The sequence below is a fragment of the Notamacropus eugenii genome, chromosome 3, assembly GCF_028372415.1.
Source record: "Notamacropus eugenii isolate mMacEug1 chromosome 3, mMacEug1.pri_v2, whole genome shotgun sequence".
Classification (NCBI taxonomy): Eukaryota; Metazoa; Chordata; class Mammalia; order Diprotodontia; family Macropodidae; genus Notamacropus; species Notamacropus eugenii.
In genome coordinates this window covers 36343167-36370859 of record NC_092874.1, presented here as the reverse complement: position 1 = coordinate 36370859, position 27693 = coordinate 36343167, and the positions used below count along the sequence as shown (strand labels likewise).

Sequence of the window (27693 nt, the reverse complement as noted above, 5' to 3'; positions counted from 1 at the left end):
ACAGTTGATTATTAAGACCCATTCAATACTGATTCCTTCTCACAAGTCCCTTCCATTCAATGAGTCTATGAAATTCTTTTCTAACAGAGACCATCAGATAAAACAGGTAAATGGGTTTTGGTTCATTATCCAGAAAATACTTCAGGAAATATGAGTTTTACTTATTGGGGAAAAGAAAGACTTTAAAGCACTTCTCATAACCAGACCTAGTTCCTATTCTCAATTTATAAGGTAATATAATATTAGGCCCAGGTTCTATATCTAAAACAAAAACAAGGTTAGGATGGTATGTTGGGAAAGATAAAGGACGCAAAGAAAGGAGTAACTCCAGCATTGATGACATCCTTTCTCCTGAATAAGCTGTCTTTTGGCTTATTTTCCCACAAAAATAAATTCAGTGACAGTACTATAAATAGGCCTAAAACAAAAATGACATGTCACAGAACTTCTGGTTCTACGAGGGAAGACTATGGGCTTGCTCTTTGTATCCTCTGAAGAGCCTCACAATAAAAAAAGCAATAAATCAAAGTTTGATGAACGACTAGGCAATGTGTAGAAGGCAAAAATGAACTCTTTATTGAGACAATTATTTAACAAAGTGAGCTCACTGTCAAAGACAGCAGGCTATTCTTACACAGAAAACATTCGTAATGAAGATGTTCTCCAACAAACAAATTTTCCACAACTTCACTACCAGAAGCAGAACCATGGAGAGCACCAGAGCCCCAGGAGGACACACTTGAACCTGGAGGGGTAGACAGTAGCCCGGCTAGGCAGTGGCAAGGTGAAGGTATCAATCATTCTTCTCCTTCCACCAGTGCCCAAGCACCTGAAACACACCTGCTCATCTGGGAGACTCTGGCCAGAGGATGTAGCCAACAAATGTGAGGCTTGACTCAGTGTCTTTTCACATCCACAGACACCAGCACTACACTCATTTTGTCCATCTGTTACTATCCCCTGACCTTGCGAAATGAGCAGCCCACCTCCTCCTCTAATCACACACCTTCCTTACATACAAGTCATGGCTGGAAACAGGCTGTAGCCTAATTATGCCTAATAAAGCATTTCTCCTTCGGCCCTTGGCTCTTTTCCCCACTCTGATTAACAAAGACGGAGTTATCCATGATTCACAGTCAGTTAACATCACTGGAGAAATCTTGATGTTCAAAAGATGAGTTCTGTTACAGAGCAGCTTTCAGATCAACGAAAACAACTTCCCACCTGTAATCCGGCTAGTGTGCTTGCTCTTGGGCACTTCAGACCCACTAGCTGTCTCCAAGGTGGACAACTTCATTAGACATCCCATCCAGCAAAAAGCAGGTCATAGTCTAGGAAGCTAAAAAACTTGAGGGCTAAACTGCTGGACCTGGAGTCAAAAAGATCAGAGTTTTAATCCTGCATGGGACACTTAGAGTTGTAGGATTCTAGGCTAATCAATTAACCTCTTTCAGCCTTAGTTTTCTCATCTATAGAATAGGAATAATAATGGCACCTACCTCACAAATTTGTTGCGAGGATCAAATTTCAAGTATTTTGCAAATAAACATTAATGGTTTTTTTAACACGTTAGCTATTATTGTTCAACAGAGCCTTCACTACAAACCCATTTGGTTTTTTTCTGCATGGATTAGGTCAATTTCTTTGCAGTAGTCATTAATTTTATCAAGGAAGCCACTCTAGCACTCTCAGACAATCCAAACAAGGCGGCATCTTGGCAGACAACTGAAAGGCTTCACCTTATTCAGGAATCCTTCTACTGCAAAAGACATCTTACATGACAGAGGCAATTACCTCTGGCAAATATGCATTTCTCTATTTTATGCCTCACTTAATCTGGATAGAGGATCACTGAAGTTATTAGGTAGGCTACTTCAAGGAACCCTGCATGTTCTTTAGGCTGCATTTTCCTCCAAGTCCAGTGCTTTTTTAAACTGACACAATCACAATAGGATAATGTATCTTCTACACCTTTCAGTCATCAAACATTTGTTAAGTGAGTACAATGTGCAAGACACTCCTAAATGCTAATGTCAAGATTAGCAGACACCCTGTTTTCCAGAGCTAAGGTCCAGCAAGCAAGCTTGTGCCCTGAGCTTGGCATAACAACAATCCTTTGCACTCACCCTCTGGCAAAATCACTCAATCAGATAAGCACCAGACAAGCCTGGGCAAATACCCATGTTCTGGTCATCAGGGTTACATTGGTATAAGTACTGAGATCTGGCCACATTAAAGCAGGTTCCGCCCCCACACACACACTAGGGGGCAGGGCCTTGCGACATGTATTCTTAATTGCTAATCGTCTCCCTCATTTTGAAATTGAAGTTCTGTTTGATTCCCGACTCTCCTGTCTCTAGCCTACTCTGTTCAGTTCTGTCATCCACAGATTAGAAGCCAGTTTGGTCTGGTTGACAATAGTGATATGAAGAAAAAAACTAATGTCTTCTGCTCTCAAGGAACTTAGACTCTACTGGAAAAATATACCATGTATGCAGATAAGCAAATTTAAATTAATTAGAAGAGAAAGAGAACAGTAACAAACAGGGGAAATCAAGAAAAATTTCATAAAAGAAATATCACTTGAATTGTTCCTCAAAAAAAGGTAAGGATTTAGAGAAGTGAAAATGAGGAATGGGTACATTTGACACGAGGGACAGCTTATACAGATGCGTGAAAGAGGAAGAGAGAATGTCAAGGTAAGGGAATAATTAGCAATATATTTTTGCTGGGATACAGACTGCAGGAAACGATGTGCATCCCAGAAAATAATCAGAGTGAAGCTGAGAGAATATGGACCCAAGAAGCAGAAAGCCACGTTGGTTGATCGGTCATTGTCCATCCTTCTTAAAGAAGATCAAAATGACATCACTATGTTGGAGTCAAAGTACAGTCAGTGTGTCCAACTGTGGCTGATCAGATCAACATGAGCGCAGAGGACTCTACCACAGGTTGGGCACAAATAGTCTACATGAACGTTTAGAGTGGAGATGTCACTAAATATATTCATCTCATGAATCTTTTGAGCTACTGGAATTCTGCTTTCCTTATAGAACACAGTACCTTCTTTGATGCAGGCAAGCCAGTCTGGGCAGTCCTTTCCTAGCAAGTCCCACAGCACACAATCAGAGTACCTTGAGAGTATCCTTGTATTGCTTCTTCTGACCTCTGTGTGAGCACCTGCCTTGTGTGAGTTCTTCATAAAACAGTCTTTTGCGCAAACATACATTTGGAATTCAAACAAATTCTGCTGCACTCTCTGCAGCAGAATCTGAATGCTTGGTAATGTGGCTCAAGAAAGGATCTCAGTGTCTCGTAAACGTTATGGGTAATGTCTTTTTTTTTTTTTAAGCATAAATTGGATTTCAGTGAGGCAGAGTTGCTCAAAGTCATCAGCCTCACTCTCTCTTCCAGAGTTATCAAAGTTCAGTGGCAAGACAAAGTCACGATGACTTGAGATGGTTTGGGATGCAGTGGATGACCTTAGTGTCTCTGATGTCTACCCAAGAGCTCTAAGCCATGATTCTGTCAAAAGGCAGCACCCAAGGACCTAGAGGGTCACATGTAGCCTCAACGCCTCAGGTTCCCCACCCCAGCTCTGAGCATTCCACAGCACCTGCTTCAGCCACCTTCTTGGCCACTGGAACAAATTGTTCTTGTCAGCCCACTCCGGTGGGTATGGGTGTGGCGGGGATGAGGGCGAAGCTGAGTAGAAAGAGAAGGAAGACTGCTAGAGGGAAAGGATAGCATCACATGCAGGGCTTCTAAGAATAAGGAAACCCGCTATGTTTCTAAGTAGTGTGGGAAGAGTCGATAGGGAAAAACTGAAGAGGGTGAAAGAGGAGAAGGGCAGAGAATGAAGAAAAGAGAATCACTGGGGCAAGTTCTCAAAGGAGACTGGGGAGGGGGGAGGCTTCAGGCCACAAGATGTGGCAAAGAGAGTGGCTGTACAGGTCTTCCTCCTAGACCAGAGCAAAGGATGAGAGGATCATTAAACATGCGGGAAGATTCTGAGATACACAACAGGGGAAATAGGGAGCAGATAACAACTGGCCCAAATTTTCTCACTTAAGGGGAGAATATTAGGAGAATGGGGAGAAAGAAGTTCTGAACAGTTACTACTGCGAACATGACAGAATCCGTTATGGAGGAATAAAATGATTTTGAAAAGCAATAATATCAGACAATAGTCAACATCAGTTAACACGAATTTTAAGGAGGCCCAATCCACACAGTCCTATAATTTCCCATAATGGCATTTAGACAATTACATGCTATGAAGATGTCTTTATGGAAGCTTCCTTGTTCCTTGGAAGTAGTTTTATAAAAGATACTCCTGATGTGTATGTAGATCACTCTAAAAAATGTTATGATAATGAGAAAATAGATACAGCTGGGTGGCCCATGGTTAAAGTGCTGGATTTGGAATCCGGGAAAACTGAGTTCAAATTCTGCCTCAGACTCATTACACCTCATTCTCCACATCTATAAAATGAGGGGGTTGGACTCTAAGCTGATGATGCTCTGATCTATGATCCCATGGTAGTTATGCATTCTTGATTACTTATTTTTTAATCACAATAGTATTCATTATTTTACCAAATCACCTGTAATCCTCTCTTCTTTCAAATATCTTAAAAATTGATCCCTTGGTGCTTTCAAAATTTGTGTTACCTCCAGAACTATTCCTTTTATGTTTATTTGGTCCAGTACAATTGTCATTAAATCAGTAAATACTTAATTAAGGTCTTACTATGTGCCAGGCCCTGTACTTAGAGCTGGGGATACAAAAAATGGCAAAAAAAAAAAAAAAAAAGAAAAAGCCTTTGCCCTCAAGGAACTCACAATCTAAAGGGAGAAACAACAAGCAAGCAAATATTTACAAATAAGTCATATACAGGATAAATACGAAAAATTTAAGATGGAGAAAGCCCTAGAATTAAGAGGGGTTGTGTACGTGCGCATACACACACATCTACACACACATACACCCCGCCCCTCCCAAGGTCAACATGTCTCTTTTTCCTTGGAGTTCAATTATGTTATTGACTGGACAGCACTGCTGAATCACACAGCTAAAGCTCTCCCTATCTTCTGTGTTCTGAATTCCCACTAACATACTGATGGCCAGTTGTACACAGATTTGTTTTTCTAGCGAACACCCTCCATTTCCATGAGCCCTCCTAAGAAGGAAACTGACATAAAGACAGTGTCTGCAAATGTGACTGACAAAGACTGTGACTCTGAGCCCAGTGAGAATACCAAGAAGAGGACAGAGAGAAGAGAAAGGAGGAAGAAGAACTAGCTGTCTAGACAGTAACCCAGAAGTCAGAAAGAGGGGATGGGCTTGGAGGGAAAAGATGACAAGTTCAGTTTTAGACATGGTGAGTTTCAGATGTCTATAAAACATCCAGTTCAAATGTCCAATGGGCAGCTGGAAAAATATGACCTGAATTTAACAGAGGTTAGAACTGAGAATTGAGAACTGAGATTTGAGAATTCTAGAGCTGATAACTGATGATATCACTAAGCCAAATAGGATGGAAGAAGAAAAGGGTATCCAGAACAGAGTCTTGGTGAACATTCAGTTAGTGGCCATTACCTAAATCTGGGGTCAGCAAATCAAGGCCAACAGGTCAGATGTAGTCTGTAGCCGGATTTCATATGGCTTGTGAATGAAGAACGATTTTTACATCTAGCCTACAGGCCTGCTTTCGTAGGTAGAGCTGAGAATGAAGACAGTTTTTAGTTCTTAGGCCATAGTCTGCTGACCCCTGACAGAGCTGAAGATTCAGTAAAGGAGAGACTAAGAAGCAATGCACCAACTTAGGAAGTGAACCTGGAGAAAGCAGAGTAGTGAGAATATAGAGAAGAGATTATCAAAGACAAGAGGACAATCCATAATGTCAAAAGCTAGAAAGAGGTGAAGGAAGACTCAGGACGATCCAAGAAAAGGGAGAGAGAAGGAATGTCTCCATTGGAGACAATGAGATGGAAGGGGCCATTTGTGGGTGCCAAGAAGGTCTACCTCTTCACTGGAGCCAGGGGTGAAGGAGAAAGTGGAAGAAGGCGGCTAGGCCATGTGAAATGGAGAGGATGGAAGAAAACCAATCCATGGAAATAACCTCAGTTTTTTCCATGAAATATGAGGCAAGGTGCTCTGCTCAGAAAGAAGGCAGGGAAGCGAAGAATTGGAAGGTTTCTGGAAGAATGAAAAGGTTTAGAAGAGCAATGACTAGGAGAGAGTCAAGTTGGGAGGGCCCACCTGAGGTCACGTCAAATGCTGCAGTGGATCCAGCCAGCACAGTGTTGTGACTTTCTCTAATTCTGTTTGGCAGCACGTGAGCAGGAGTGAAGGTGGCAGATGGGAGAAGTGAGGCAAGGCTAAGGTTGAGCAGCAATGGGATGAGTTCATGAAGAGGTCAAAATGGGGAAGGGAAGAAAAGTTTAACCAGGACAGGAAAAGATCTGAGGGGTGGAGGGATTCAAGTTCACACAAATAAGAAGACTAGAACCTGGGGTTTCAAGGTAGATACAGATGGAAAATAACAATACATTGCCCAAATAAGGGAATTCAGAGTTCACAAATGTGGAAGGAGAACTGTGAATGAAGGCAAGATCAAGGGTATGATCATCTCTATGTGGAGCTAGGGTGGGGAAGAGAAGTAAGTCATAGGAAATGATCAGGTTGAGAAACCAGAGATTTAAGATGTTGGAAGCGTCAATATGTAAGGTGAAGTCCCCTGGTATGGGGGCAGGAGTTGGGGAAGAGAAAAAGACTGCAAGAACCAGTCACTGAATTCTCTGAGGAAAGACAGAGAGTATCCTGGAGGTAAGGAGATAATAGCTACCAGAATCTTCATTGGGGGTCAGTATGGATTGAGTGAACCTCAAAGGAGGAGAGGTGATAGTGATGAAGGTACAGAGAAACCTGGATGTGGCAAAGGGAGAAAGGGGTCTTCTAAATCCCGTGCCTCAACTACTGAGTGGGGTGTTTGAGTGAAAGCTTAACTGGTGCTAGCAAGAGTGGCCAAGAGAGACTCTCATCAGAAGGCAGATGAATTTCAGTGAGTGCTAAAACTCTCAAGGAGAAGCTTTAAAATGAAAGCAAGTTTTTTACTATGGAGCAATCCAGAAATCTAAGCTAACAAGAAACTAGGTCTACCAGTTTTACCATTAAATAAAATTCAGAATCACTTGATTTTGATTTCATACTCTCCTGAACCTTAACAAAACTATGTTCATACACAAGCAGTATCGACAAAATGGGAGAAAAAAATTAATTTATCATTCAAAAGCAAACCTGGAGCTGTACCTGGCCTCCTTGTTTTTATCTGACAGAGAGGATTTCTTAACAGGGACAAGTGTCATTAGAATAGGAAGATAAGATTACACCTAAAATCTCCCCAGTAGTTCAAAAAGCCTCTGGCAAACTACAGCATTAAAGAGATATGCAAAAAGACTCTGCTAAACAAACTACAGGAATAATTTCTATTCCTATGAGTATTGCCTTTTTATTCACAGACTCTCACATAAAATAACACGCATTTCCAAAACAAAAAATTGGAGGAAATAAAGAGCATAAAATAGAGTCATTCGAATTTAACCTATTAATTTCACACACAGCATAACTACTATTTTAAAAATGACTAGCCTATGGCCTATAAACAACTAAAGCCCCAAATATTTAACACAAAGTCAAATGTAAACAAGCAAGAATGATGTCTACATGAGTCTTATATGGTGTATTTTCTAATCCTATGTATTTTTACTAATGCAAAATACATCAACTAAGAAAATGTAATCTTAATGTTCCTTAAAGTTTGTGATTATGAGGGATTACCTTCAGGATCAAAAGCAGCACTACATGAATACCAATACCACATGATCTCACTGCACAAAAATTTGCTGCAGCTCAATTTTCTCATCACATGACTGTCTAAAGTAAATCAAGAAGATTAAAACATTTAAGATTTCTAATAGGAGGCTTTTTTGTGTGTATTTAGATACAGTTAAGTGTCACTATTTTTACCCCAATCATTTTTCAAAGTATTTGATTTCAGATCCCTGTGCTTCCTGAAAGACAAGACATGCTTGATTTGTTTTCAGCAGTCTGTGTAACCTGAAAATTGAAAAGCAGCAAATATAACACAGTCCTGTAGCCAATACACTAAAAATAAAATAAGATGAAGTTCCAGAGATAATGGTCTCTGAAGGATCTTCATTATATCATTTTTATAACGTTACTACAATTTTAAAACATAAGTAAAATTGCGATCATTTAATAAGGTCTAAGTAGCCATTCTACATTTTTTTTTCCTTCTATGATAAGTTTGCCCAAAGAATGATGAACTGGAAACTCATTCAAGAGCTATGCTGGATATTTCAGCAATCAGGGACTCCCCACTTCACTTCTCATAATATTTACAAGCGTCAATGGCAACAAATGAAAAAGAAAAATCTTTATAGGATTAAATAGAAATTCACATATTCAATTCAAACTAGAGCAGCTTATACCCTCCCATTCAAACTTTGGAAAAACCATTAAAATACCCACAACTTTCAGCATTTTTTATGGCAACTTCTTACTAAAAAATATGACACATTTCCCTACCTTTTGAATTGAACACATTTTAAGCCTTTTCTTGATACTTCAGGATTTTCATAAACATCAATTATTTATACTGAGGGATAGTTACAGATGGGGTGAGACACTGGGGCAAATGGTCATGGTCCTACATAGTTTGGAACTTACTCAAATGGATCTGTGACCTCAAAGATCTGCAAGTCCTTCCCAACAACACAGACGGTGACCCACAAAATAACCTCAAAACTTTTTGGAAACAATCATCAACACTAACTTGTTTTAATGTCATTTCATTCTCATAAAAGTGTAATAAACATCGAAAGCTTTCATAATATGGCTTCAGCCTATCTTCCAGAACAATTACCCTCCCAGTCTCCAAGTTATGAACTCCAGGCCCCAACAAAACTGATCCATCTGCTCTTAACCATATATGAAATTCCCTTTGTAGCCTCTGTCTTTGCTTAAGTGGTCACCCAAGCCTGGAATGCTTTCCCTCTATTTCCTTTTGAGGCTCAGCTCAGGAGCAGCTCCTTCAAGAAGTTTCCCACTTCCTTCAGCTGAAAAGTTCAATGCTCCCCACATGTACAAAAATATTTACAGCACCTTGTTTTGTGGTGGCAAAGAACTGGTAATCGAGAGGATACCCATCAATTGGGGGATGCCTGAACAAGCTGTGGTATGTGAATGTAACAGAATACTATTGTTTCATAAGAAATGATGAGCAGGTGAACTTCAGAAAAACCTGGAAAGACTTGCATGAACTGACGCTGAGTGAAGTGAGCAGACCCAGGAGAACATTGTACACAGTAACAACAACACTGTATGATGACCAACTTTGCTAGACTTAGCTCTTCGCAGCTATGCTATGATAATCTACGACAATTCCAAAAGACTCATGATGAAAAATTCTATCCACATCCAGAGAAAGAACCATGGAGTCTGAATGCAAATCAGAGCAGACTATGTTCTCTTTCTTTTTTTCCTTTCCTGTTTTTCCCTTTTGTTCTGATTCTTCTTTAACAACATGACTAATGCTTAATATGATTAGACATGTATGGCCTATATCAGATTGCATGCCGTCTTGGAGAGGGGAAGAGAAAGTGAGGGGGAGAAATTTAGAACTCAAATTTAGAACTCATAAAAATATCATAAAAGTCAATGTTGAAAACTAAAACTATTTTTGTACAAATAAAAGGAAGAAAAAAACAATTGAAAAATTCCACTTCAAAGAAAGAAAAGTTCAATGCTCCCATGATCATGTGGCATTTATTCTGTATATACAATATTATCTGTTAATAAATTACATCCTCCCTAGCAGCATATAAGTTCCTTGAGGTTAGAGTCTTTGTTCTTTGAATCTCACTAGGAGTAAAACACTGTGGATACTCAACAAATTCATAATGATTTATTAATGGGTAATACAACAAAGTTATCTTTTTACAAAATTATTGTTGCTTCCCAAGAGCTATTCTCATCTTCCAAAATATCATCATCTTATTCACTGATCCTGTATCACTTCAAGCTTCTACTCCATTTCAACTTGCAACTACTTTAAGGATATTGATAAGCTATAACAAAGACCTGTCCTAATTTAAGAATTTATGTTGGTATTATGGAAAAGTCTTACTCCAAAGCCTTCAAATTCTTTTTCATCATCATCAAATGGTTTTGTCTTGTCTTGTTCAGTCATTCAGTCGTGACCAAGTCTACATGACCCCGTGGACTTCTGTACGTGGAATTTTCTTGGCAAAGGCACTGAAGATGAAGACCTGAGGCAAAGAGGGATAAGTGACTTGACCAAAGTCACACAGCTACTGAATGAGGCCACATCTAAACTCAGATCTTCCCAACTCCAGTTCCAGTTCTCTAACCACAGCACCACCTAGTGTCCCCAGAAGATGGTTGCCATGTTCAAAAACTCACCAAGGAATTAGCCCCCAGTGATGTACCCTTCCACGCATGCCGAAACAGTCTATGTCTGTGCCAAAGACATAAGTAAAGCCTTTACAGTACGGTAGACCCTAAGCCTGAGTTAATGTTCCAAGATCACCTCCAGGTCACAATGAGACAAAAAAGGGAGCATGCCTTAACCATTTAAGAATGGAAAGCGACAGAGACTACAAGATCACACCAGGCTTACTGTATGTTGGCTATGGAAAAGCATAGAGCAAAATGTCACCTTACAGGCTCTTTTTCAAGTCTTCCATTCATACATTAAGATCATTTAAAATTCCTTGAAAGATACACTTAACCTTGTTGTTAGATCTTCTCATTATAAACATCACACAAAGCATAAAACAAGGAGATTCATGTTCTCCAAGGGTGTTCAATCGTTGCTGTGATAAAGAAAAACCAGAACAGAGTTCAAGTGGGAGAATCTCTGCCTGTGGATGATGAGGCCTTCCAGACACTCCTGTTTCAGAGTTGCTTTGTGCTGATTCCATCAAGCCTCAGAATACAACAGAGACTCCTAGAAGAGATCTAAAATCATTTAAAAGAGCCTGGCCTGACCACCCACACAAGAAAGTTGGTTGGGTGGTTTGGTTAGTTGATTTGTTGTTCTTCCTTCTCAAAGAGAACCAAATGACATCACTATATTAGAGTCAAGGTTCAGTGCGTCCATCTGCAGCTGATCAGACCAACATGAGCTGAGAAGGCTCTACCACAGGTTGGGCACAAATAGTCCACATTTGCACATCTTATGTTTCTTTTGAGCTACTGCAATTTTGCTTTCCTCACAGAACACAGAGCCTTCTTTGATGCAGGCACTCCTCTGCCAGTGTGTCCCATGTCACACAACTGATTCCAAAGTTCTTCAGAAAGACCTTGAGAGCATCCTTGCGTTACCTCTTCAGCCCAACATGCAAGTGCTTGCCTTGTGTGAGTTCTCTGTACTTTTACGTAAACATACATTTGGCATTCAAACAACATGGCCAGTCCATCAGAGATGCACTCTATAATAGAGTTTGAATGCTTGGCAGTTTAGCTTGAGAAAGGACCTCTGTATCTGATACCTTATCTTGCCAGGTGATCTTCACAATCCTCCTAAGATAATTCAAATGGAAGCAATTCTGTTTCCTGGCATGCCACTAGTATACTCTCCAGTTTTCAAAGGAAAAACCAAATTTCTGGAGTACTTCAATTGTCCAGATTACAAAATGCATTGTGATAGACAACCTATAGAATCCATTCACCAAAATGTGTATCTGGGATAGACAGTACTGATGGAACATCAAAGTTGAGATCAGAGTGGAACATACAAGCAAGAGCAAAGTAGACTGCCTTCAGAAAATTTCAAAGCTTCTTTAAGGACTCCAAATTCCCATGAAAGCAAAGGTTTATCTTTTTAATACCATCATTGTTGTTCTTTTTGTAGTTGTTGTTCACTTGTCTCAGTCACGTCCGACTCTTTGTGATCCCCCTTAGGGTTTTCTTGGCAGAGATAATGGAGTGGTTTGCCATTTCCGTCTTCAGTTTGTTTTACAGATGAGGAAACCAGGGATTTCCCTCAGTTAAGTGAATTAGTTGCCCAGGGTCACTCAGCTAGTCTGAGGCCAGATTTGAACCCAGGAAGATGAGTCTTCCTGACTCCAGGTCTGACCTGTTATCCACCATCATTCTACCAGAAGTGATATGGCAGCAAAATGTGGGAAACAATATATTCCAAAGAATTAAAAATTAATATTACACAAAGGGCCATGGAAAGACACGAGATGACTGTGAGCAGGATGCAACATGAACCAAAAAGGAACTTTGAAGAATAACAATAAAAATGTCATCAATGAATCATAGAACAGGAAGACAGGCTGCTTTTTTGAATGGTAAAGGCAATGGATGGTAAGCGGACATTGGCTGGTACCAAAGGTACTCTGCTGGTACCCCTACAATTTCAGGAGAAAATGAGGAAGGCCTTCCAGCACTCCCTGTGGCAAACTTAGGGGAAGACATTCATAAGGGTCACACTGGATAGGAAGTCATGGATGGTCACAACTCTCATTGAAAGAATGAACTCCCAAACTGATGAGATCACAGACTCATTTAAGCAGAAGGTACTTTTGCAAAGATTAAATCACAATTTTCTCCCAATTCTCTGAAATGTTTGGCCTTCTCACATTATAAGGAAAGTTCTCAGGATATACAACAATAAAACACATTTATTTAAGGTTATGAAATTACATGATGCTTATATGATTAAGTGAAGTCTCCTCTCATGAAGTCTCTTCCACAATTACATTTCATGTTCTAAATGATTTCCTATTCTAAAAGACAAACAAATAAATGACACTGGGATAACTTGATGGATCTGTGAATTAATCAATGGGAGTACATTCTCCAACAGAAAGATCACAACCAATCCTTTTTCGAAGGTTACATTTTACCATGTACTCCCATAAACTTTCTAGAGGGAAGTCTATCAAACATAGAGGAACCCTTCCTCTAGATCCTTTGACATGGTGTGTGTGTTTGTCCTTTGTTGCTGAAGAAGACCATGCCATCAGACAAATGATGACATGACTTGCCCTTGACTTTGTTTTGAGTGAGGGAGGGCTGTGCAAGTCACCAGTCTCACTTCTCCTCCAGAGCCATTTGAATCCAGTGACCAGATATTCATCAGGATGACTGGAGATGACCCAGGATGAGGCAATTGGGGTTAAGTGACTTGCCCAAGGTCACACAGCTAGTGAGTGTCAAGTAGATACCAACTGAATATGCTGACTATTCACTAATTACTCTTGTCCTCCTAACACTATCACCCTGCCTCCTTTTGTGAGGATATCTACACTGCATCAACAAAATTATCCACTGCTTTGCAAAAATAATTTTGAAAGACTTAAGAACTCCCATCGTGCAATGACCAACCATGATTACAGAGAGCTCATGATGAAACACACTACCCATTGACAGAGGTAGCAGACTTAACTGGAGTGACATATAAGAAGTTCAAGAAACATAATTTCTGGGTAATTAATCATTTTATTAATTATGGCTAGCAAATAATTAATAAAAGAATGGTCATTTGCCCCTCTCTCATGAACCAAAGATGGATCATGATGGCTTCTTGCTGCTTATATGCCCTTGGATGAGTGGGTATTCCCAACAGATTGCAATCAACTCTGAATGGTTTAACAATTAATGAAAGAATGAATATTATAATGAGAGGTGGATCTGTGCTAAAGAGGGGTTGTGGGCTATGACTGATCATTCAGACTGCCCTCACCTAAGTGATCTAGACAAAAGGGGTCCATCTCCATTCAGACCTATCTGACTAGACTACAATGGGCCAGATTTCACCTAAACTAAAATCTCTTTACCTTTTGTTCAGATCTAAACTTTCCCGGTTGGGTGGGATCTGAACAAGATTGCAGAAAACAATTCAATACAATCTCATTATCAACCCTATTCTTCAGGGGCTATTTTGACCTAATAAGAGAATGAGGAAATAGGAAGGGGAAAAAATCTGAATCTCCCCAATAGTAAATGGTTATTAATATAGGAGAAAAATAATCATTTCTCTCAGAGTATAGAGTACAATATACATATATGTTAGGAAGGGGTATAGAGACATGGCTAATATGGAATTTATTTTGCTTAATTGTTACAAGGGATTTGTTTTTCTTTTTCAATTGAGGGCAAGAGAAAGTGAGAGGGAAAGATGCTTAATTTTGGCAAATTGAAAAATAAAATTTAATAAAAAGTTTACTCATGCTCATTATATACTTCTCCAATGCCTTCTGAGTGAGGCATAGTGTTAAATCTTTGGAGACTGGTATTACATGACTCTCATAGCCATACAGTGTCACTAGGAAATAATAAGGTTTAAAAATGGGCTTTTTGTCTCTGAGAGAAACTTGGTATCATTAAAATACTTCACAATTTCCTAAAAGCAACTCAGATCTCCTCCTTCAATTCAATTCTAGGCATAATTATCTGTCCATCCATAATGTCTATTCAAGTTATAAGTATCCAACTGGACAAAAGACATTCTTCATCTTCTTGGGGTTTTTTCTATTTTGAGTGACTATAAATCTCATTTGGCAGTCTCTGTAATGTCCCAGAGACTAATGTGATTAGCACAATGTCATCTACAAACAGGAGCATGTGGAGGACCTCAACATCTATAGGGGATCCATCTTTCATTTGACAGACATAAAATGATGATTACCAGATACTGACTCTGCTTTCTCAGGATAGACTGTCATCCACAGATAATACTACCCTTATAAAAGCTTTCACTAAAGGTATTAAAAAAAAAAAAGAAACCCTTCAGTAAAAAAAAAAAAAAAAAAACTGTCCACCAGAAATCTGTAAGCAACAAATGTCCTTAAAACTTCTGGCATGGTTAAATTTTCCAGTCAACAAAGGTTAGTTTTTTTGAAGAAAAAAAAAATCTCCAAACATGGGTAGTGACAGAATCATAGAATCTCAAGAGTCATAAAAGATTGACCAGATAATGCATTCCCCCTCCATGCATCCCCAACAAAAAGGTTAGGGAATCATAAAGTTAGATCTCTGGAGTTGAACTAATGTAATTCTGCTCTCCTCTCATTTAACAAAGGGGCAAACAGAAGCCCAGGTTAACTTGCTAATGATCATAGGTAGTATATAGCACAGAAAGAATTCAGACCTAAGTTGACTTCGCATCCAGAGTTTTTATACTACAACACCACCATCCATCCAGTTCTTCCTGGAACACGCCTTTTATTAAAACTATAAAACAGTTTCAGGAAGAAATCATGTTCAGAAACTGGTTAACTGTTTTACAATTCCATGGTCTATTTTGGCCTTTGTTTTACTTTGTTTTTATTAACAATACCAAACATTTGAATGCCAGATTCCATTGTGAAAAGCCACAGTCACCCAAAATAAAACACAAGACCAGTGAACACTATCTACTCAGAAAATATTTTGCTTTTTCCAAATATTATTTGAACAAAAATAGATAACAGGAAAGGGTTTACTTGAGATCACCTGATTCCCAAGCTGAGCCTTGAAGGGAAGCAAAGGATTATAAAAGGGAGAAGGGAGGAAGGGGGGCAGTCTAGGCATGAAGGGTAGACTTAAGGAGGCAGGAGATGGAATGCCAAGTTCAGGAAATAGCAGGCCAGTTCAGCTGGAACACAGAATACATGAAGGGAACTAAGGTGAAATAAGTCTAGGATAATAGTGAAGCCAGACCATGAAGGACTTTAAATACCAAGATGAGGAAGTCAAATATTGTCCAAGATGCAAAAGGGAATGCTGAATATTGTTGAGCAGTCATACCTCTGAAGTTATTTCTGACAGTTGTGTGAAGGATATATAACAGAAAGGACAAGAACTGACAAGACTGGGCAACTGAATAGAAACAGGATAAAGGGGAAAAGGTGAAGAAGAGTTTAAGATAATAAGGTTGTATGTTGGGTGACTGTATAGTGTACATAGTGGCCTCAGGAGAAATAAAGAAGTTTGGAGGAACAGCAAGCTTAATGAAGAAGATAATGATTCCACTTTGGCCATGTTGAATTTGAGATCCCTACAGGACATGAGAAGGTGGTATGAAAACAAAGTATTTGTCTTGTTGATATTTGTATACTTGAGTCCCCATCACAAGGTCATATTGATAGAAGACATGTTTTGAGAGATGTTGAGCTGAAATGAAGAAGGAGAAAAAGCTTGGCCTGGAATATTTTCAGAGAATCTCTGATAAGTCCTAAAGAAATCTTGAGCTGCAAAGAATTCTGGTTGAATGCTCTTCATTTTCCCGAACAATAACAAAAACAAACAAAAAAAAAACATGCTTGATGTCTGAAATATTCATTTTACTCTGATACCCACCATTCCATCGACATTAATCAATTTGTCCATACATGCTGTGTATAAAGCACTGTGCTGGGTACTGAGGGAAATGCAAAACTGTGATGTGATGAGTTCTCCCCTCAAGGAACTTTCCATCTATTGTTAATTATTGTACTGTTGTGTAGGCTTCTCTAAAAAGTTAAAAAAAAATAGAATAAGTGAAGAGGCAAGAAAAGAGGTGAATAACATTTTGATAGTCTTTTTTTCCCTTAATTTGGCAGTCACTGATGATTTGGTGCCCAACAAATTGAATAAAAATCATTCTTAGAAAATAAAGGAGCTGGGGAGCCAAGATGGTGGAATGAGAGCAAGTGCTCACCTAAGCTCTAAGACAAACTCCTTCAGATACCTCAAAAAAGAGAATCTGAACAAATTTTAGAGTGGCAGACTACAATAGGAGACAGAGTGTGGCAGATTTCCAACCCAGAACAGCCTAGAAGGTCGATGGGGAAGGATCTATTGCAGGGGGTTGGAGGAGCGCACAGCGCACAGACTGTGCCAGTGCAGACCTCACCATAGCAAAGCCAAGCAGGAAGTCCCAGGAGGTCTGAAGCAGCAGCAGCATTGCGGATTCTCAAACATATCAACCCAGGATGGGATTCCAGGGGAACTGAGCAAAAGAGAAACGCAGCACCCCAGGCAACAGCAACAATTGTTCCTGAGACTATCAGCCCACAGATTAAATGTCTGTAAGTCACCTACTTGAACTTTCAGGAGCAAAGATGGCAGAGTGATCCGTAAATGCTATCCCCCTCCCCTTGTTGACCTAGAAAAACCCAGAGAATATTTCCCCAGGAAAAATCCTGGAACATGGGATCAACTGAAGGGGTAAACAGTCTCTTAGCCTGTGAGGCTAGGAAAACTGCAAACAGGGGTCCCTCTTGCTGTGGCTGAATGGGACCCATATAGGAACAGAGCTGTCCCAGACAGTCCCATCTCATCAAACTGGGAGAAGATCCTGAGCCCCAGGGCGGATGGAGCCATTAATCACTAACACCAGGACCCCAGGCATGCTTCAGCATACCTAGGGAAATCAGGAAGACACTAGCTCAAAAAGGGTTCACCAACTACTGCGCCTGCCTGTGCTCAGGAGGGGAAACTTCCTGTGGCCAGACCACCTCTCCCCAACACTTAACACAGCAAGGTCCAGGGTAATTCCAGGGAAACTCAGAAAGACTTCATCTGGTCTCTCCTTTGGCACACCGGCTGGCTCAGCACCAGGTAAGCTACAGCACTTTAGCTTCTAGCTGAAAGAACCAGAGGCCACAATACACAAAGACTCAAGTTCTAAGCATAAGAAGTGTGGGACAGAGCCCCCTGTGCCCCAGAAGCAGAGATCCACTTTAAAAGTCAAGAAAAGGGTGAGCATCATGAGCAAGAAGCAAACCAGGAAAGAAAAGACCATAGAATCTTTCTGTGGGGACAAGGACCAAAACACAGATACCAAAGAGGTCAGTATTGACACTGTTCTCCCATCTGAAGCTTCAGAAGGGAATATGTACTGGTCTGAAGCACAAAGAACATTCTTGCAAGACCTCAAGAAGGATTTTAAAAGTCGAATTACAGAAGTAGAAGGAAAACTGGCCAATGATTTTAAAAATATGAAAAGAAATCATGGAAGAATTTAAAAGGAAAATTGGACTAATGGAAAAGGAAGCCCAAAACCTAACTGGGAAAATTGGACAAATGGAAAAGGAAGTACAAGAACTAACCTTAAAAGGAACAAATGAATAGATGAAAAAGGAGATACAAAAGTTAACTGAAGAAAACAATCTATTAAAAATTAGAACTGGGCAACTAGTAGCTAATGACTCTATGAGACATCAAGAATCAAACAGAATCTAAAGAATGAAAAAATAGCAGAAAATGCAAAATATCTCAATGGAAAAACAAATGACCTGGAAAATAGACCAAGGAGAGAAAATCCAAGAATTATTGGTTTACCAGAAAGCCATGATGAAGAAAAGAGCCTGGACAATATCTTCTAAGAAATCATCAAGGAAAACTTCCCAGAGGTCCCAGATCCAGAGGGCAAAATAGTCATCAAAAGAATCCAGCAATCACCTCCTGAAAGGGATCCCAAACTGAAAACACCAAGTAATATCATTGCCAAATTCCAAAACTATCAAGTGAAGGAGAAAACACTGCAGATGCCCAGAAAGAAACAATTACAAAAACAATACAGTCAGGGTCACACAGGACCTAGTACCTTCTACATCAAAAAATCAGAGGAATTAGAATATGATATTCCATAAGGTAAAGGAGTTGGGACTACAACCAAGGATCAATTACCAGCAAAATCGAACATAATATTTCAGGCAAGGAGATGGACATCCAATGAAATAAGGGATTTCCAGACCTTCCTGATGAAAAGTCCAGAGTTCAATAGAAAATTCGATCAAACACAAGTCTCAAGAGAGGCATAAAAAGGTAAACAGGGGAAAAAACTTGTTGTTCAATTTGGGCAAACTGTTTACATCCCTATAAGGGAAGATGATACCTGTTAATCTTGAGAATTGTATATTTATTATGATATTTAAAAGAGATATACATAATGGAAGTGAGTATAAATTAAATGATGTGATGATAAAAAAAAAATGTGATTTAAGGGTGTGAAGGGATTGTAACAGGAGATGTGAAAAGGAGGAAGCAGAAAAATGTAAATTACATCACAAGAAGAGGCACAAAAACATATTACAGTAGAGGGAAAGAGGGAAGGAAGATGAGCACTGTTTGAGATTTATTCTCATCTGATTTGGTTCAAGGAGGGAACAACAAACTCAGTAAACTATAGAAATCTAACTAACTCTACGGGCAGTAGGATGGGAAAGGGAAAAGAAAAGGGAGTAGAGGCTAAAAGGGAAGGAAGAAGTAGTAAGGGGAAAAAGAATTAAAAGGAAGGGGGCTGAAAGAAGGGAGGAAAGACTGAGGGAGATGGTGGTCAAAAATTAAAACTTTTGTGGAGGGGAAAGGAGAAGGGAGAACTAAAAGCATAAACAGGGGGAAAGAGGATGGAGGGAAAGACACAGATAGTAATCATAACTGTGAATGTGAATGGGATGAACTCTCCCATAAAAGAGAGATGGATAGCAGAATGGATTAAAAACCATAATCCAACAATATGCTGTGTACAAGAAACACATTTGAAACGGGAGCATACACACAGGGTAAACGTAAAAGGTTGGAGCAGGATATATTATGCTCAGCTGATGTAAAAAATAGCAGGGATAGCAAGCCTAATCTCAGAAAAAGCAAAATCAGAAACAGATCTAATCAAAAGACATAAGGAAGGAAGTTATATCCTGCCAAAAGGCACCATAGACAATGAAGCAATATCATTACTAAACATGCTCCAAGTGGTATAACATCCAAATTCTTAGAGGAAAAGTTAAGGGAATTACGGGAAAAAATAGACAGCGTAACTATACTAGCAGAGGATCTCAACCTCCCCTTCTCTGAATTTGATAAATCAAACCTTAAAATAAACAAGAAAGAAGTTAGAGAGGTGAATAAAACTCTGGATAAAGTAGATCTGTGGAGAAAACTGAATGGGGATAGAAAGGAATATACCTTTTTCTTAGCAGTACATGGCACATATATAAAAACTGACCTTGTACTAGGGCATAAAAATCTCACAATCCAGTGCAGAAAGGCAGAAATAGCCAATGCATCCTTCTCAGATCATAACGCAATAAAAATCATATCTAATAAAAGGCCATGGAAAGATAGACCAAAAATTAATTGGAAACTAAATAATCTAATCCTAAATAATGAGTGGGTTAAACAACAAATCATAGAAACAATCAACAACTTCATTCAAGAGAATGACAACAATGAGACAATCAACAAAAACTTTTTGGGATACTGCAAAAGCAGTTCTTAAGGAAGTTTTATATCATTGAACACCTACATGAATAAAATTGAGAAAGAGGAGATCAATGAATTGGGCATGCAGCTAAAAAAGCTAGAAAAAGAACAAATTGAAAATCCCTAAGTAAATACCAAATTAGAAATACTCAAAACCAAAGGAGAGATTAATAAAACTGAAATTAAGAAAACTACTGAATTAATAAAGTAAGAGTTGATTTTCTGAAAAAACCAATAAAATTAATAAACCTTTGGTCAATTTGATTTAAAAAAAAAGAAAAAGAAAACCAAATTACCAATATCAAAAATGAAAAGGGTGAACTTACCTCCAACGAGGAGGAAATTAAAACAATAATTAGAAATTACTTTGCCCAACTGTATTCCCATAAATTTGACAATCTAATATCAAATTTGGATGAATTTTTAATGGAGATGGATGAATATTTAAAAATATATAAATTGCCCAGATTAACGGAAGAGGAAATTGAATATTTAAATAACCCCATCTCAGAAAAAGAAATTGAACAAGTCATCAATGAACTCCCTAGGAAAAAATCTCCAGGGCCAAATAGATTTACAAGAGAATTCTTTCAAACATTTAAAGAATAGTTAATTCTAATAGTATATAGATTATTTGGGAAAACTGGCAAAGGAGTCCTACCAAATTCTGTTTATGATACAAATACAGATCTGATGTGTGTGTTCATCCTTCGTTATCGAAGACCATGCCATTTGAGAAATAATGACATGACTTGCACTTGACTTTGTTTTGAGTGAGGGAAGGCTGTGCAGGTCACCAGCCTCACTTCTTCTCCAGAGCCATCTGAATCCAGTGACCAAATATTCATCAGGATGACTGGAGATGACCCAGGATGAGGCAATTGGGGTTAAGTGACTTGCCCAAAGTCACACAGCTAGTGAGTGTCAAGTGTCTGAGGTGAGATTTGAACTCAGGTCCTCCTGACTCCTGCACTGGTGCTCTCTCCACTGCACCACCTAGCTGCCCAAGTAGTGTGGTGGGGGAGAAGGGAATGGTCATTTATTAGCATTATTGATCATATCAACAACAAAACAAACAGAAACCATATGATTATCTCAACAGATGCAGAAAAAGCCTTTTGACAAATTACAAAACCCATTCCTACTGAAAACACTGGAGAACATAGGAATAAATGGAGCCTTCCATAAAATAATAAGCAGTATCTACCTAAAACCATCAGCAAGCATTATATATAATGGGGATAAGCTAGAAGCATTTCCAATAAGATCAGGAGTGAAATAAGGATGTCCATTATCACTACTATTATTCAATGTGGTACTAGAAATGTTAGCCTTAGCAATTAGAGAAGAATATGAAATTGAAGGAATTAGAACAGGCAAAGAAGAAACTAAGTTATCACTCTTTGCAGGCGATATGAAGATATACTTAGAGAATCCCAGAGAATCAAGCGAAAAACTAGTTGAAATAATAAACAGCTTTGACAAAGTTGCAGGTTACAAAATAGACCCACAAAAATCATCTGCATTTCTATATATTACTAACAAAGCCCAACAGCAAAAGATAGAAAGAGAAATCCCATTTAAAGCTATGGTAGACACTGCAAAATATGGCAGACACCTGCCAAAACAAACCCAGTGACTATATGAACACAGTTACAAAACACTTTTCGCACAAATAAAGTCAGATCTAAGTAAATGGACAAACATCAGTTTTGCTCATGAGTAGGCCAAGCTAATATAATAAAATTTATTATAAATTATTATATAATTATATATATGTATATATATATACATATACACATATATATACACGTATATATACAATGAGACAATGAGTCTTCCATATATATATATACATATATATGATATGTAATATATCATAATATTATAAATTATAATATAATGAAAATAACAATTCTACCTAAATTAATTGACTTATTCAGTGTCACACCAATCAAACTACCAGATAATTATTTTCCAGAGTTAGAAAAAATAATATCAAAATTCATCTGGAAGAACAAAAGGTCCAGAATATCAAGGGAACTAATGAAAAAAAAAAATGCTAGGGAAGGTGGTCTACCCCTACCAGATCTGAAATTGTAGTATGAAGCAGCAATCATCAAAACCACTTGGTTCTGGTTAAGAAATAGAGGGGTAGACCAGTGGAATGTTAGGTACTCAAGACACAGTAGTCAATGAATATAACAATCTACCATTTGATAAATTCAAGGATTCCAGCTTCTGGGATAAGAACTTCACTGCCTGACAAAAACTGCTGGGAAAACTGTATAACAGTGTGGCGGAAACTGGTCATAGACCAATGCCTGACATCATACACAAGAATAAAATCCAAATGGAAATGTGATCTAAGTATAAAGGTTGATACTATAAACAAATTAGCAAGGAATACTGTATTTGTCGGATTTATGGAGAATGGAGAAATTTTTTACCAAACAAGAGATAGAGAACATTATGAAATGCAAAATGGATAATTTTGATTACATTAAATTGTAAAGTTTTTGCACAAACAAATTCAATGCAACCAAGATTAGGAGGGAAGCAGAAAACTGGGAAAGACTTTTTGCAACTAATGTCTGTGATAAAGGTCTCATTTCTAAAATATATAGAGAACTGAGTCAAATGTACAAGAAATACAAGTCATTCCCCAACTGATAAATGGTCAAAGTATAAGAAAATGAAATTTTCGGAGGAAGAAATTAAAGCTACATATAATCACATGAAAAAATGCCCTAAATCACTATTAATTAGAGAGATGCAAATCACAACAACTCTGAGGTACCACATCACACTATCAGACTGGCTAATATGACAAAAGAGGAAGATGATAAATGTTGGAGATGTGGGAGAGTTAGAACACTAATTCATCGTTGGTGGAGCTGTGAGCTGATCCAACCATTCTGGAGAGCAATTTGGAACTATGCCCAAAGGCCTACAAAAATGTCCATACCTTTGACCCAGAAATTTTCTTCTAGGACTGTATCTCAACGAGATCATAAAAATGGGAAAGGATCATACGTGTACAAAAATATTTATAGCAGTTCTCTTTGTGGTAGCCAAGAACTGGAAATCAAGGGGATGCCCATCAATTGTGGAATGGCTGAAAAAGTTGTGGTATATGAATGTAATGGAATATTATTGTGCTACAAGAAATGATGAACAGGAAGACTTCAGAGAGGCCTGGAAGGACCTATATGAACTGATGCTGAGTGAAAGGAGCAGAACCAGGAGAACTTTGTACATAGCACCAACCACAGTGTGAGAGATTTCTGTGTTAGACTTAGCCCTTCACAGCAATGTGAAGACCTAAAAAATTCCCAATGGACTCTCAAGGCAAAATTCCATCCACATGCAGAGATAGAACTATGGAATTGGATTGCAGAATGAAGCAGACTATTTTCTCTTGTGCTTTATTTTTTCTCATGGTTTCTCCCATTCCTTTTAATTCTTCCATGTAACATGACTAAGGTGAAAATGTATTTAGTAAGAATGTATATGTAGAAGCCATATAAGAGTGCATACTGTCTCGGGGAGGGAGGGAGGACAAAGGGGGAGAAAACTAAGATTTATGGAAATGACTATAGAAAAATGGAAAAAAATAAATTAATTTTTAAAAAACCCAAAAGAAAATAAAGGACATTCATGTAATAGAATACTAGAATACAATTAAGACTAGAAAACATGAAAAAAACCTTCACAAAATAATGGGACCAGGAGAACAGAGTGTATATATATATATACACTAACTGTTACAATATAAGAGGAAAAATAAATAGAAGTCAATGGACCAGAAGACTCAGAGGTTGTACATGTTATAACATTTTATATGATGAATTTCATTTAATTGTAAACACTTGTTGGAGGAGTGACTAAAGAAATAGCGGTACTTGCTGAAAGAGATAAAAGATTTAGAAAGTGCCTTTGCCTCTGCCACTACAGCATACAAATAAAAATAATCTGGCTAACAGCAAAAAGTTTTACAAATTTCACTCAACTCTTCTAAGTGCAAAATGCCAAGTATAGTTTTCATTTCTTCATTTGTGTTTGGGAAGGAAATGAGGGGGGAAAATGACAAATTCTAAATTTAAAATATAGTTAATTTTCCTCTTCCTATTCTCCCACTTTTGCTTAATTGCCATATAAAATGAAGATTCAATCCACCCTAAGAATGACAGATAATTCTGAACCACAGTAGAGTTCAAGATCATTTTTTATCTCTTCTATGAAAACTATAAGAACAATGCAACTCAAAGATACTGCTTACAATAATCATTAAAATATTTTTAAGGAAAAAAATCTAACAATATAATAATGGCAAGCTATAGAAAAGCAAAGGACATATATCAAATGTATCTCTAACACAAAAAGGTGAAATAGTTTATCTGTACAAAAACTTTTGTCAATTCTGTCCCTAAAATAGTTTGGAAAAATGTGAAAAATTATGCTTACCATTAATTTGTGGAAGTATTACTTCCAATTAGAAGGCATATATACCTTAATTATGGCTTCATTTTTTGAAGACTTTTATATTCAGTAATGTCTCTATAAAGGAAGATGCAATCCAAGAACAAACCTTAGAAATTTCATTACTAGACGAAGAAATGGCTTAGGTGTTCCAAGATGAATTCCCTCCCTCCTTTATCTCCTTTAGTGGGGCTTTCTCAGCTCACACTAGGTACAATCTTTCCCCTTTCCCAAAATATTTCCCATCTAGTGACAGAAGCCAAAAGCACAGGCCTTGCAAACTCTTCTACCAGGTGACTAGGTTCATAGTCCAGGCAATGAAACTCCTCCCCTCAGGCCCCAAGAACAAGTATTTACAAGTCCCCTCCTCTTCTATGACTAGCCTTAGTCCCACTATTTCCCAGCATTACTATAACATATGCACACACACACACACACACACGCACACACACACATATGGAACAACTCCCTCACTTTTTGTATTCCACGTTAAAATTTAGTTATATAGTTATTAAAGAAAAAATAATCATCATAGGAGACAAAATAACAAATATCAAAAAGGATCTCTATGTTATGAATCGTTCAAGGTATCTGGGATTATCAGTGGCACACTCCCTTCAGTGCACATTCTATTCATGTCTTTTTATCTTGGGAATAGCATGTCAATGTTGGTGACAGATGGCACAGTGAGCAGAACGATGAGCCTATAGACCGCAATACCAGAGTTTAAATCCAGCCTCAGACATGTACTAGCTGTGTGACCTTGGGCAAGTCATTCAACCTGTTGGCCTGTTTTCCAATTGTAAAACGGGGATAATAACACCTACCTCCCAGAATGGTTGCCAGGCTCAAGTAAGATAATACCTGTAAAGTGCCTGGCACACCGAGATATGTTAGCTATTATTATCTAAAATGTTCTTAGAATTAGCTTTCAATATTACAATTATTTCTAACCTTCCAGCTTTAATAATAGTGGCTAGCATATACATAACACTTTAAGGCTTGCAAAGTTCTGTTTATGTTATCTAATTTGACGAAATTCTGGGAAGTAGTGGGGGCAGGGAAATGAAAGGAGGAAAGAAAGAAAGGAAGGAAATATTAAGGCCTCATGTTATTATAGGGTTACACATACTAGAAAAAAGGTGTCTGTCCTCAATGAGGTTATTTTCTAAGGAGACTGCTTTCTACAACACATAAAAGGGAACTAGGAGAGCAACACTGCTTAAGTAAAATGGAATGTGTTAGTTTTGTTTGGCACTTAGTTGTAAGATTAATGTGAAAAAGCACAAAATTATGTTTTGGCACATCCCTCTCTATCGGCAGCACCGTTTGCAAATACATAGAACCGCAGATAATATAAAGGTCATCATTAAAACCCGTGTACTTTACTTACGCTTTATGTAAAATCTAAGTGCATCAACAGTTCATTCATTGTACTTATGATCTAATTCGATCCTCACACAACAACCCTGTAATGTAGGTGCCGTATATATTATTCCCCATTTTACAGATGAGGAAACAGGCTCAAAGTGTCTGGGACAACTTTAGAATTTAGGTCTTCCAAAAGCCCAGCATACAGGGTAGGTGCTTATTACTTGAACGATACATTGTATCATTTGAGTGCTTTCCACAGATGACCTCATTTGATCCTCCCAATAAGCCTGTGATATTAACCCTATTTGACATTTGATGAAACTGACGTGGTAACGTAACGTGGTCCATCTAGTAAAATACTCTCATTTTAAAAGAGGGTGGAAAGGGACACCAAAGATTTTTTAAACGACTGGCCCAAGCTGGCGAGGGGAGACGTCAGAGCTGGAAACCACAAGGTCCACTGACTCCTTCCATGGCCGACCTTGCCTCAATTCGGAAAGGGAAGTTCCGACCCAGGGGAAGAAACGCTTTTCTAGCTACAGTTTATGCAGGGAAACCTGAAGGATGAAAACTTGGCTTAACTTTAAAAAAGGGGGCCCACGCACGTGCGGGGCTCACCCAGCAGGACCGCGAGGTCTCCAAGGCTGGCGGCTCAGCTCCCCTCCCCCCGCCCGCCGGGGCACGGGCCGCAGGGCAGGCCGCGCACGCGCCGCGCGCTCCCTGGCACCTGACAGCCAGGAGCTCGGGACGTCCTCCCGGCGAGGCCCCCTCCCCCTGGCGTGGGTGGGTCACCCCCACAGGCTCGCGCACGTCGCGGGCCCTCGCGCCCCACCCCCTCGCCAGCAGCCCCCTCGGGGCCCTCCCTGACCCCCGCCGGGGCGCTGGCACAGGCCTCGGGCGCCCTGCGGAGCGTGTCACCCACGCACGCACGCCCACGCCGGGCTGCGGGGCCACTTTCACTGTGTTCTGGGGCTGAGGCGTGCGGTCCGTGAGCGGGGAGGGGGTGGCGGGGGCCCCGGCGCCCCGGTCCTTGGCTTTACCTGGGCAGCGGACGCTCACGCTCCCCGCTAATCCTCCTCCTCCTCCTCCTCCTCCCCTCCTCTCTCTTGGGCGCCAGAGGAACCCGCCCGGCCTGGCCCGACCTGAAAGAGAACAGGGAGGAGGGGGCTGGGGGGGAAAGTGGCGGTGGCGGGCACGTGACCACGCTCGCGCCTCCGCCTCCTCCCGCCCCCGGCCCCGCCCCCGGGAGCCCGCATGCCCCGCCTACCACGCTTCACCATCCTCCTGGGCGGGCGTGGAAGACTGCGTGCGCACACCCTCGCAGAGCGGCCGGCCCTTCGGCCGCGGTGGGGGCGGAGTCACAAAGAGAAGGCGGGGAGATTTGCTTTCTCCGCCCCGCCCCCGCCCCGCCCACATCTTCCATCACGCATGCGCGCCGCCGGGACCGGCTCATTTCCCGCGCTCCGCTTCCGGGACCTGCGAGGGCGTGGGTCCCGTGTGCAGATACAGAAGTTCGGAGATCGCCTACTTCCCTGGTGGTCCTTGTT

At 39.6% G+C, this 27693-nt stretch overlaps 1 protein-coding gene across 2 annotated transcripts in view; it reads right to left on the bottom strand.

The window, feature by feature from the left end:
- Window positions 1-27360, bottom strand: part of TBC1D5 (TBC1 domain family member 5) — a 636101-nt gene extending 608741 nt beyond the window's left edge. Inside the window, exon 1 of one of the 2 annotated variants that reach the window (XM_072651232.1) lies at window positions 27187-27360. The gene's annotated coding sequence lies outside the window, so the exon portion shown is untranslated. The remainder of the gene's footprint in view (window positions 1-27186) is intronic. The other variant, XM_072651233.1, reaches the window with a different exon arrangement.
- Window positions 27361-27693: the final 333 nt, after the last annotated feature.